The sequence below is a fragment of the Parasteatoda tepidariorum genome, chromosome 11 (assembly GCF_982258835.1).
Source record: "Parasteatoda tepidariorum strain Cologne lab strain chromosome 11, Ptep-v5.0, whole genome shotgun sequence".
Lineage (NCBI taxonomy): Eukaryota > Metazoa > Arthropoda > Arachnida > Araneae > Theridiidae > Parasteatoda > Parasteatoda tepidariorum.
The window spans coordinates 98,950,660-98,963,512 of record NC_141765.1 but is presented as its reverse complement, the minus strand read 5'-3'; positions in this window follow the sequence as shown (position 1 = coordinate 98,963,512).

Below are 12,853 nucleotides of genomic sequence, written 5' to 3'. Positions count from 1 at the left end.
TACCATCTTTCTTTTAAATTTCTTTGGCTGCATGCCAACTTTTTAAATTTGTGAAAAGGTGAGGGAATAAAGAAGTTTTTTCTTATTTATTTTATTTTTCCTTCTCTTGTTTAAAATCAACAGATGGGATTTTTTTTCCCTTCAGGTTTCCATATTTATGACAGAATCTTTCTTTTTATTAGTTTGGTGAAACCAACGCTTCGAAGTAATATATTTTTTTCGCCTAAAAGCATTCAAAATCAATTTTAATGATTCTAATAGTGTTATTGTTTACAGTTCTAAACTGAAAATAAAAACAATATAAAAATAGGATTTAAAAAGGGCAGGAAAGTATGTAAATAGGGCTTCAAAAATGTTAATAATAACAATAATTGTTTTAGGGAAAGGTGTATTTCAGGATAACAAATGTTTCTTTTTTTGTTTTATTTTAAAAATGAAAAATAATTATCAATCAATGTTATACTTCAATTTAAAATAATAATTTAACTCAATATTTATTAACAGCTTCTAAATAGAGGGTGTTAGCAAATTACTTTTTTAATATACAAGTTGTGTATAAATTCCCGGACCCAGTTTGATGTTTAATAACTCATAAAATAATGAAGATATAAACAAACTTATGGCATTTATTGATGGAATAACTCATATATTTTCCTTTCAGGTTTGAGTATCTTTACTTTTGTAAATATCGTCTGCGCGTGTGGTTAATTTCAGATAATTTCATTTTTCAGTCTAAATATCTGTACTTTTCTAAATATCGTCTGCTTATTAATTGCATTTTTCTTTCTTTTGTTTTTGGCAACTATTGCAATGCTATGTTTACTTTTGATGTGTTTGTTCTATGTGATGTTTTATTCGAGCGGATATTAAGGAGAATTCATACACCATAAGAGAAAGCACAGATTTAATGGTGGATGCCGACATGCTTGCCGCTTCCTGGCTTGTAATTGACTATCGACTTGATATTCTCCGTGCGACGAAGGAGGCACACGTGGAAGTTCATTGACAAGGGTCATGAAACTTTTTGATTCTATCTAACCATTTATGTTATTAATGGTTATGTCTATCTTTATTATTTTATAAATTATTGAACATCAAAATGGGTTCGGAACTTTATTAACACCCTGTATATTTGAAGAAATTTTTCTAAATAGGAAATAAACAAAAGTAGTTGCCCATAAGGGATTGCAAATTAATATTGAAGAGAGGGAAAAAAATCTGAGAAATAGTATAAATATTTCTTTAAAAATTACGGTATAAAATTTTACGGCAAAAATTGATTTTACAGTGGGCATGGTTTTACATATAATGCACCCAAACGTTCAGTACTTTTAATCTTAATTTAATTCCAAATTTTTTACGGTGTTATAATGGTAAATTAAATCATATCTATAATTGGACAAAGTGGCATCTTCTTAATTCTTACTTAACTTTACAGAATTATTCTTTTTTTCAAGAAACATTTTTCAAACAACATAAAGGCATCAATATATATACCATATATATCGATGCCAACCCTACATTCCAACCCAATTTTGAGTTTACGACTACTAATGTTCAACTCCGTAGTTTTGTAATTTTGAACTTATCCAGAAGACAGGGGAACTCCTGAATCAGTACCCCCAGAGGTTTTGATTTGTTATGGGAACATGGAGGACTTTGCGACTCCACATATTTAACGTGCATCAGTCACCATTTACTACACGGGGAGTCTTCGGCCAGCGGGTAATGATACGAACAGGCATCGATATCATAACAAATGCTCAATATGTGTATGTGTGTTTTTTTTTTGTTAAATGTTTAAGTTGTTAAAAATGTACACCATATTTACCCTTAAAAGTAGAACATGACTCAACAGCCTGTTCTGAGCTAAAGGAGAGAGTCCATATTGATTAATGATCCTCAATTTCGTGTCCAACAACATGATTGTAGCGATGAAGTCATCAAACTAACTTTACTTTTAAGACTATAGTATTTTTTGCTTGTTTTTATATATATTTTCACATTCAAGCAGAATAAGCTTTCACTTAGTTTAGTTATCTCAGTTGTTACTCATGATAAATGTGTAATTGAATTGGTCACTAAGAAGGCAACTGTTTGAATAAAATATGAATAAATAATTAGTATTACTCCTTTTTTTTACATTACTGTGAAATCTGGTAAATTTTCAGAATAAAATCTCAACTTGTTTGCATCTAAACTAGCTTAAGGGAAAAAATATTTTCATACGTCTTTATTACTTCTACCTTCTATAAGTAAGTTTATTTTAATACATTTGTTTAGATTTCATAATTAATCAGTCTTCGAAAGGTTTATTTAAACAAAACAAAAAAACTTTTTTATTACGCTTAAATAGTTTTTGGTTAAACACTATTTTTTAAAAAAAGATTTTAGCAATTTTGTCCCTGTCACTACTACCTCTTAAAAATATGTTTTCCTTTCCTTAATTAATGTTGTTCTTGTTGTCGTCCCAGTGGCGCGATCTATGGCTAAGAATTCGACTTCTGCCACACCCATACGTCGCACCCGTTTATTTGGCAGACCTATTAATTCGTTAAAATGTAATAATTTTGACTTAAGACAGAGAACGATTCATCTCCAATTCAGTACACCCAGAGGCACCGGTTTGTTATGGGAACATGGAGGACTTTGTGGCCCTACATATTTAGTGTGCACCAGTCACCATTTACTACACGGGGAGTCATCGGCCGGCTGTTTCCTTAATTAATACAAAAGTTATATACTTCTTCAAACATTTGTAATGCGGTTTACCAGAGTATGTTTCATTAGGGTGTCAATAGAGTGTGAACTAGATTTCCTATTACTATCATTATCGAAAAAAGTACTTCATTAATCATGTTTACTACTTATGAATTATCACACTTTCTCAAGATTCAGAATTGTATATTCTTAGATTGCTTATTAAAAAAAACGATAAACGTTAACAGATTCGGATTAACAAAATAACATTTCAGTGAATAAAGGGAAATCAAACACACTATCGATCACGATCGTGTAGGTGGGTTTGAATAAATCAAAACTTGTTTCCATTACCGGAAGAAAAAAAACATTTTTTTTTCTTTTCCAATGCCCACCTGTGTTAACATTCGTCAATTCAGGCATATACAAGGCGATTCTGTTGGTCTCTCTTTCAGAGGCACCATATTATGTGGGCCAACGTCGCTCCCTCAGTGAGAACAGATAGTTCAGAGAGAAGGAAAGAACATCCATGCCTTGCTCGGGATTCGAACCCAGAACCTTTCGGATGCAAGGATAGTTCCCTGCCCTCTACACAGGCCGGTCGGCCCAAAAAAACAAGAGGAGAAATTTTTTTTTAAATCAAATTAAGTAATGTTATGCAAATTAAGTAATTTAGTAATGACATTTCTAGTAAGAGAAAATCTTTATTCTGGTAATAAAAACCAAAATATTAGGCATTTAAACCTTTCAGTTGGTGGTAATTTTTCCGTTCATATGGTAATGATTTACCGGAAATTCTGGTTTTTAAAATTAAAGATTTTGGTACTACACATTTGGAAAAATATGCAGAACTGAAAAGTAAATTTAACCGAATAAACGGTTTTTATGCCATTCTCTAAGTATCGTGATAAAATGATCTAACTTTACCACAGTTATCTTATTTTAGCATACATTGTAAAACCATATTTTATTGTAAATTGCCAAAATCATTCTTAGCTTCTGTAAAAATTATTGAGCTTTATGGTGTTAACATAGAGTCAGGAACATGGTAAATTTTACCATATTCTGAAAGTTTTGACCATACTTTTTTCTCATTGTCGAATGTAGTTTAAAGGTAATTATTTAAAACACCCGCGAACTTCAAGGAACAATCAAACAGGTTTTTATGTTTCTTCCTCAGTGGAGATTCGTTTTTAAAATATACCGGCACCCTTGCTTTTTACCTTGGTTTGATCCGAGAATTTTTACAGTGAAGGCTTAGACAGGGATAACAGTCCCAAGCTTCGGAACTGCTGAGAGCTATTTGCAACTTCCTTGCAAAAATATAGTGTTTTGTGTTTTAAAATAATTTTTATGACAAAAAAATTGCGGAAAATTCATTTATAAGCTGCATGAACTTAAGTTTTGAAAAAAGGGTCTTTTAAACTTTGTGACTCCTTCTGTTTTTAGCCCTCAAAAAAATTTGTCCCTGAATCCATAAGCAAGTCCCGACTTAGCCTATTTGGGGCCCGGGGTAAAAACTTCTTTGGGGGCCCCCGTCTGCTTCACTTTTTTAGTTATGAAGAACCGAACTTTATGGAGGTATCTAAATTTTTCACCTCATTATAGATAACATAATAAGAAAATTGACTGGAACCTAAAATAGCTATAAAGTCCCCCCCCTCCCCCCAGTTCAATGGTCAGACGAAATATCGTTCTGTTCATTTTATTCATTGATTTACAATTCCATGTCCATCATTGCCGAATGCAGTTTTCTGATTGTCATCTAGCTTCGAAAAATTCATATCCTTGCTGACATTAGGACGGATTCAGCTAAATTTTCGTTATTACGATGGCTCAATTAAGTCAATCGAAAGCCCGTATTTTTGCAAACATATCGCATTTTGAGATACGTAAAAATACAAGCTTTTGATTGGCCAAATTTATCCATCGTAATTGCGAAAATTTATCTGAATTACGTCCTTGAAAGCCATAGATTTACGAAAGATAGATTTTTTTATGTTCATATGATAGATTAATGAAGAAGCTAACATAAAACTGACGGATTTTACACAGTACTGATATTTTGTTTTAAAAAACTGTTTAATTAAGAAAGAAATCTAAAATAAACTCTCAATTCGTTTCGGGGACCCCCTCTGATGTGGCGCCCGGGGCAACTGCCCCGTACGCTCTTGCCTTAGTCAGGCTCTGACTCTCCTTTGTCACAATCCCCCCCCCCCCCATCTCACCATACTGCATAAACGTACACTTGTAATTCAGTTATCACTATTTCCCCGCTTTTAAACGTCTGGAGAATAAATGGAAAGAAATGAGGCAAATTAGAATTTTGCACAATATTACTTTTCCACTTAAAAACAACTACTTTTCTACAATAAAAGTTGCATTTCGTAATGAGCTCACAAACCTGCATATGCATGTGTAACAATAAATTAATATCATTCATTTTAAAAAGAAAGAGGATTTTAATAATTCAATTAAAAATGTCATGTACTGTTGAAAATTTCGATTCTCTTTCCCGCCATTGACTTGGCGATCTGCCGTCTTTCATCTGTAAGAAATGAACTTAAAGCAACCCTAAAAAGAGTAGAAGAATTGGGCATATGCAAAGTTTCTTTGAGCCGTTCTGCTATTTGATTGGCTATCAATAAGTAAGAAGGAGAAAATGAATTCATTTCCATCAGGGTAACAATTTATAGAATGGTAAGTGCCCTGTTTAAGCGATGGTGACTTTTCGTGATTGGCAATTGTTTTTGTGATAGAGGTAATAAAGAATTTTAATATACTTTTTATTCAAGATACATTTTGTTTGCTAAATAATTTCCTTTTACTTATATTTATATTAAAACAGTTCCTTCAAACAATTTCACCAAACAGTTCCTTCAGACAGGAGCTCTCTTTACGTTCGAAATATTTTTGAATTGTATTTTTTATTCAATATTTAAATTTAATGTGTTCAGATAATATTTTTTTTACTAATAAATAAAGGCATGACAAATGTGATTTAAAGATATGTGTTCGGTTTAATAACAGAGACTGTATAGATGTTATTTCGGGTATTGTTTTTAGTTAATTAATTAAAATGATCAAGTTGAGAATTTTAAGAATGTAATACATTATTTTTCAGCTTCATTTAACACACTAATAAAAATTTTGTTGGCTTATTATAGAAATAGTAATAAAAATTAATAATTTACTTTTTTTTTCTTATAAAAACATTTAAATTATTATTAAGTAATGCCTCTTAATTTAAAATAAGCATACTTTAGAAAATATAAAATTTCAAAATCTATTTTTTTGTTTTGTTTTTTTGAAAGCGATATGATAGAAATTTGTTGAGAAAACAAAATTAACGTTTTTAATTATTTACCTAAATAAAAAAATCAATTGGAATTAACTGGAGGAAATTCTAATTTATTTTAAATGTTACATTAATTCAAAACTTACTATTTCCTACTTATTTAAAGTTCTTACCATGCATGAATACTCCATAAACAAAAAGGAAAAATCGAAAATAAATCTCGCAGATAAAAATAAACAAAAATACATGTATTAAAAAATACTTATGTCTTTTCTCAGTTGATTTAATTCATAATTTTCGTGATAAAACCTTTGATTGATCATATGCGAATATTTTATTTTTCTTATCTGAGTCTCAAACATGACATTAAAGGACATACTAAGAGTTTAAAAAATATTATAAAATTTTTTTGAAGTCGTTAGCTGTTAGACCACACAGTTAACTTTTAGTTATTGTCTTTAAAATCAAAAAAAAAAATTTTTTTTGAAAAAGTAATAATTTTAAGGACTTTCAGTACTTGATAGTATTTAATAATGCAATTTAGGGAAAAAATACATTTAAAAAATATTTAATTTTGGAGAAAAAAAAAGATTTTTTTAAAGTTGAACTATTATGGTCAAATGTTTCATTGTGCATGTTTTATGTATTATTCTGTATTCTCACAAACTGTTATCAAAGTAATGCATCGGAATCATATAAGAAAAAAAAACCTTACGGTTAACACTTGATTGCATAAGGAAGTCATTTTGACTGCTTTTTAATTTCAATCAGAAAAACAATGTTTTATATAATGACACAATTTCTTAGAATTTTGTACAACATATAATTTTTTATTGTTAATATTTACTTATAATATTGTTATATAACTGTAAATAATATAAAAAAATATTAAAAATTAATTTTAAGCAAATTTCTTTACACATTATTTATTCTTTTGCAATCCAGTCATTTTGATTGCTTTTGGGCAATATAGGTATGTATACTAAGTTTCAGTCTTTTTAGTGTTAAAAAGTACCGAATGTTACACCTCTTTTATTTTTGTGTACAAATTTAACGTCCCATTCTTTTGGGATCAGTCCCGTAGTGGACTGAATGTTAAGACACGGTTCCCAGCCGATCACCGAAGTTAAGCATCACTGGCTGCATTCAATATACGGGTGGGTGACCACTTGGATTAGTCTGCATAGGACCGAGGGTGTGCGGTATTGGTCCTCGTTTAACTGTTCTACGGTAAAGTGCTCGACTTCGGGTCGTCGGGCTACCGAAGCGGGGGTGCCATTCCCTCTGCAGATTATCATCCTCAGGGATGTTTCCCAAACAGTCGCCAATAGCCCATTGTGCATCTCAAGTGCGACGTAAATGAACTACAACATCGTTTGGGATCATTGAACCCGAATTTAATAAGATTCGATTAGATTTAGGAACAATTTAAAATTAATTACTAAATTATTGTTTTAAAATTTGAAAAAAAAAATAAACTGTGCATGATATGAGTATTTAAAGAAGCTCTTTTATACTGCGCATGCACAGAAATTTAATTATTATAATTTTGTAGTGAATTGTAATTGGTAACTAATGAAAAAAAGTCTGACTTTTACGTTGTTAAAATTTAAAAGTTTTAAGCACTTAACTAAGTAACTTTTGTATTTATTTCGATTAAAAAAAAGACTCAAAACGCTAAAAAGTTTTCCGCAAATTTCATTTTGTATGGATTTGAATTATGATATTTGCAATACTACAAAATTGACATTTGTAGAAAACCGCTGCTAGTTTTGAGTTTTCTTTTAAAAAGTGTTTCAAACTTATAACATTTTTATGATTTTAGAATCGTACTTTTTTATTTATATATTTGACAAATATGATAAAAGTAAATAGTATGATTTTTTTTAAATATTTCTCTGCTTATACGCAGCATAAAAGAACTACTTAAAATACGCATAGCATGTGGAGTTTTTAATGATTTTTTTTCTTCCAAATTTTAAATTGCTTCAAAATTTTTCTTTAATTTTATTGAATGCTCTTTTAGATTACAGTAGGAAAAAAAAGAAAATGTAAAACAAAAAAAAGTTTTTTTTTTTTTTTAATAAACTGTCAATATTTCTATGTCCAAATCTAAAACTGCATTAACATTTCATATGTATAGTATAGCAAACAATTTTGATTTATCCGTAGTTATTACGATGTCATGATCAAAATTACGGTCTGAAGTTGAGTAAAAAAAAATTACGGATTTTGATAATTTCCATACTAATTTGCTAAACATAAGTTTTTTCCTCATAACTACCTAGAATTATGAAATTCTGTTCTCCCGAACTCATTTACTAATCTTTTTTTTTTTACTCTTCTAACAAATGTAAAGACAATGAAAATGAAGTGTAAAGGATTTTATAGAAATATAAAATTTAAAAAAAGCCAAGAACTTTTATTTATCCTTTTTAAACGGACTATTTTGAAATTTTATCTTCACTCCTTATCAAAAAAGCAAGAAAACATAAACCAAAATCTGAAATGCTCTGAACAGATATTTTTAGTGCTTCAAATACAAAATTATAAAGAATTCTAGTACTAATTTTTCCCAAAAATTAAAGCATTGATTTCTAGAAGTCAATCTTATTTCATCATTTTACATAAATATCAAATTTCAGTGTTGTTTAATTTTTAATTTAGATATATTTAAATCCTAAATCTATATATAGGTATAGGATTAGGTTAGGATATCTTCTATATCGTTTATCTAAATATTATGTTTTTATTCAATAGTAAATTTATGCATAGTTTTATGAATGTTATATACCAATATAAAATGAAGTAGTATATACTGCTTAAAATTGAGTTAATATGAATTTTGTTAAAAGGCGACTGCCTACCTTGAAATGAGTGATTTCGTCCAAAAAATCGATTTTCTGTTTAATATATTTTTAAAAAGTATGAACTTTCAAGATTCCAAAAATGTTTTACTTTTAATTTTCTGATAATTATTTGTTAAGTTATAGCCGATTTAAAAACCGGAAGTCACATTCTGAAAAACCGGAAGTGAATAAAAAATGACAGAATTTAATGTAAACAAAGCTGTTATGCGTTGGTTTTTTGTTTTCTTTTCAGTAAAAAGCCATAAAATAATATTAATAATAATTATAAATGTATTGAAATGCATCTGGCAATTATTTATTAATGATTTTTCTTTAAGAAATATGATTTGAATGGCAACTGCTATGATGTTTACATATTTTGTTTTCTAATTGATTCACGCGTTTTACATTCCGTTCTTGAACAAGATTCTAGTTATATTTTGAAATTTTTTCGATAGAATTTGATATTTTTTTAGTTATTTTTAATTTTCTTCAAAAATCTTTTCTTTCTTTTTTCAAAAATCTTCGTAAAATGTTATTTGAAATATTGTGATTTTAAGCATAATATTGCATATATTTTAAATTTTTTTATATAAATTTTATACTTTTAGTTCAAAGCACAAAATAGAGTAAAATTAGTATGTAGTATAAAAGAAATATGTTTTATTGGTTATAATTTTGTGTAATGGTGTATTACACAAACATATAATGCACTAATTTCATACTCAAATTTTTAAAATATTTAATTATGTATTGATATAAAATTGCACTTTTATTGTTTTTTATATCTAACTCAAGCTATACAGTGTTATTATCACCTGTATTTCTAAAGTAATTAAATTCTAAAATGACAAAAAATAAACAAATGTTTACTAATAGTAAATCGAGCATTTGTACGGAGATTTTCAACTTATTGAAAAAAGGATCAAGAAAAAAAGAATATTCAGTGAAAAGTCCAATTTAAACAAGTATAGAGTATATGACGGTTTGGTATATCTTTTTAGATAGTTTAATGTTTGTATGATAAATGTAATTTACTTTTTCTGTACAAATAAATCTTAAAATGTGTTTTCTGGAAAACTGAATTTTTCCGTTTTTCGATTCCCGCTGGACCTTATTTCTCAAAAACTATTAGGAATTTTATGATTCAATTTTGCAACACTGTTATAAATAATATTATCTGTGTTCTGAACTAGAACTAAAATTCTATTTCAATATTTGATTATTTTATAGCTATGTAAATCAAAAAAACTTAAAAAATATATTGGTATTTTGCTGTTTTTCAACGTAATTGGGCATATTTCACCAAATTTTTAAAATTTTGATTAACTTTTAGTTCAGAACACAGAAAAGGGTTAGAATAATATATATTCCAAAGGAAATTGTATTTTATTACGCACAACTAAGTTGAGAGTGTCCAGCGTAACTCTTAAAAATCACTAATTTTTGACCTAATTTCAACAAAATTTTACAAACTATAAAATATATTGTTTTAATTTTTCTTATTTGTGTCATTTTTTATCCCATTTTATAAAACTAAGCATAAAAGTTTTTAAAAATTTATTTTTTTTTAAAAAAAGTTCTCCGAACGTGGGCAGTCGCCACTGAATATATTTCTGTGTTATTGTACTTCTGATTATTGATCTCTGGGGTTCAGGGGAAAAAGCACTTGCCTCCCAGTAAGGTAACCTGGGTTCGAATCGCAGCGATGGCGGGTCGAAATAAATTTCGCAACGACTAGAGTGCTGGAGTAAAATATCCTCAGTGTTAAACGAATCATGGGATAGAGATTCTTCGCCGTCAGCTTAACTGTGGAAGGTTTTCGGGGGTTTTTCTCCTCATGTAACGCAAATGCGTGTTAGTTCTATCAAAATGTCCACAAAAGCAAATTTCTCTCAATCCAGGAGTTTCCTTGTCTTTTGGTTTGGATTCAAAGTTACAAATCTATGGTGTTGAACGTTAGTTTCATAAACACAGAATTTGGTCTGCTGTTCAACTACGATTATAAAATAAAACAACCGCTATCAGCATTTTTATGCCTCCAAATTTTGTACAATTTGATACAAGGATAGAGACTACGAAAATTAGGCGCTATATAGTGAGTAATAATCTCTTTATATTTTCACTGGTCTGTTTATGTCTCGATTAAATTTTTTGTGAACAAAAAAGTACTAAAGTAATTTTAAATAAAAATTAAAATACAAAGAATGTGTAATGCTCGCAATTATGATGAAATACAATTTTCAAAATATCAGGTCGTTACCCAACTGCCAGAAAAGGAAATCAAATATACAGGATATATAATATTGATCGCTGTTTCTCAGAACCCTCAAAACTTAAGTGAAAACAGTATGAGCATTAAGGTTTGAAAATTAATAGTGAAACATTGAAAAAAAATTAATTAAAAGTTTTACCAAAAAAAAGTTATTGAAATTTAAGAAATCTAGAGAAAGAGGGACAAAGAATCAAAACTTGTTTAGTTGCCGGAGAAAAAAGGAGTTCAACTGCGATCATTGGAAAGTTATTATCAGGCTATCAAACTGGTTTTGTTATTTTTTATCCAGTCTTTTTCGCTTGTGATTCAACTCTCTGCTTTTAATAATTAATTTCAATATAATATTTTTTGGTCACTTTAGCTTGCCAATTTAGAATTTATTGGGCTTATATTGACTGTTTTATGTTTTTTTTTAAAAAAAAGTTATGAAGCCAGCTAATTAGACTGCTTAAAAGGAAACTGATTAGCATGTTAGTCGACTTTTATACAAAAACGCATAAAGTTAAGAAAAATGAAAGGGCTACCAGATATACTCGTATATTTAAAATCATATTAACTTGTCAATATTTATTTTTCACACCTCTCGTCATTTATTAGATTTTAATAACTCAAAATGGATAGAAAATATTTTTCTTTACTGAACATAATGAAAGAAGTTGGCTTTTGTACAAACTGATTCACTTTTTAGTTTGTCTTTAAATGCCTCTTTTCATTAGAAAATCCGAAGTATTTAAACTCGCAAAGGTAGAGATTAAATCTAAATTTTACTGTATTTATTGATTGTTTAAAAAATTCTATCTGTGGTAAATGTTTTATACTTTACACAATGGATTTATTATTTCATTAAATGTAATTTTTTTCTCTCCTTACTCTTTGTCAGTCATAGTACGAATGCACAATATTTAACCGTTTCCCTCTAATAGAGTCAAAATCGTTCATAATGAACCCAGATTTAATGAGGAGCCGGATTTAATGAAGAAAGCAAAAATACTTGGTTGGTAGACCCAATTGGAACTTAGTTCGCTTTTAAAGAGCAAACCCCGGTTTCAGCAATCAATATTTTTTGTGATTCATGAGCAGGGGTCTGTTTAGAAGAAATTACGGACCCTTCACAAAATAACTTTTCATAAAAACGAACCCTTCACAAAATAATTTCTTTTAATCGAACCCTTCACAAATTTGTTTATCTTCATTATTGTTTTATATGTTGCATTGCTAAATTAGTAGCTGTAATTGCTGTTTATTTTTTAAAATTTAATTTTTTTAATTATATATTTACAGTGTTGAGCATAATCTTGTGTGTCTTTACAATTTAAAAACTCCTTGAAAAAGTTTTGCAATAACGGACCCTATTTGCACAAATTCACAAAAGCGGACCCAGGTTGAAAGAATATGACTTAACGTTTATTTTATATTCACTTATTACGAGTAATTTTTTTACAATTTTACGAAAACGGACCTTTTACAAAATGTCTGGACAGACCTCTGATGAGAATTACATTTAATTCCAACTTTCCAGCTCAGTTAATCCCTTCTTAGAACAATTCTTTTTTGATATTGATGAATTTTTTTTAACGTTTTTTTATTATTATTTTTTATTTTTTACTATTTGGGCCATAAAGCTTATCCGAAGAACTGTAACATTATAATAAGAATAGTTCAAATCAATTTAATTACTTTTTTCATATTCTACACAGAAATAAAAAAACAAAAGAAATAGATACTGTATTT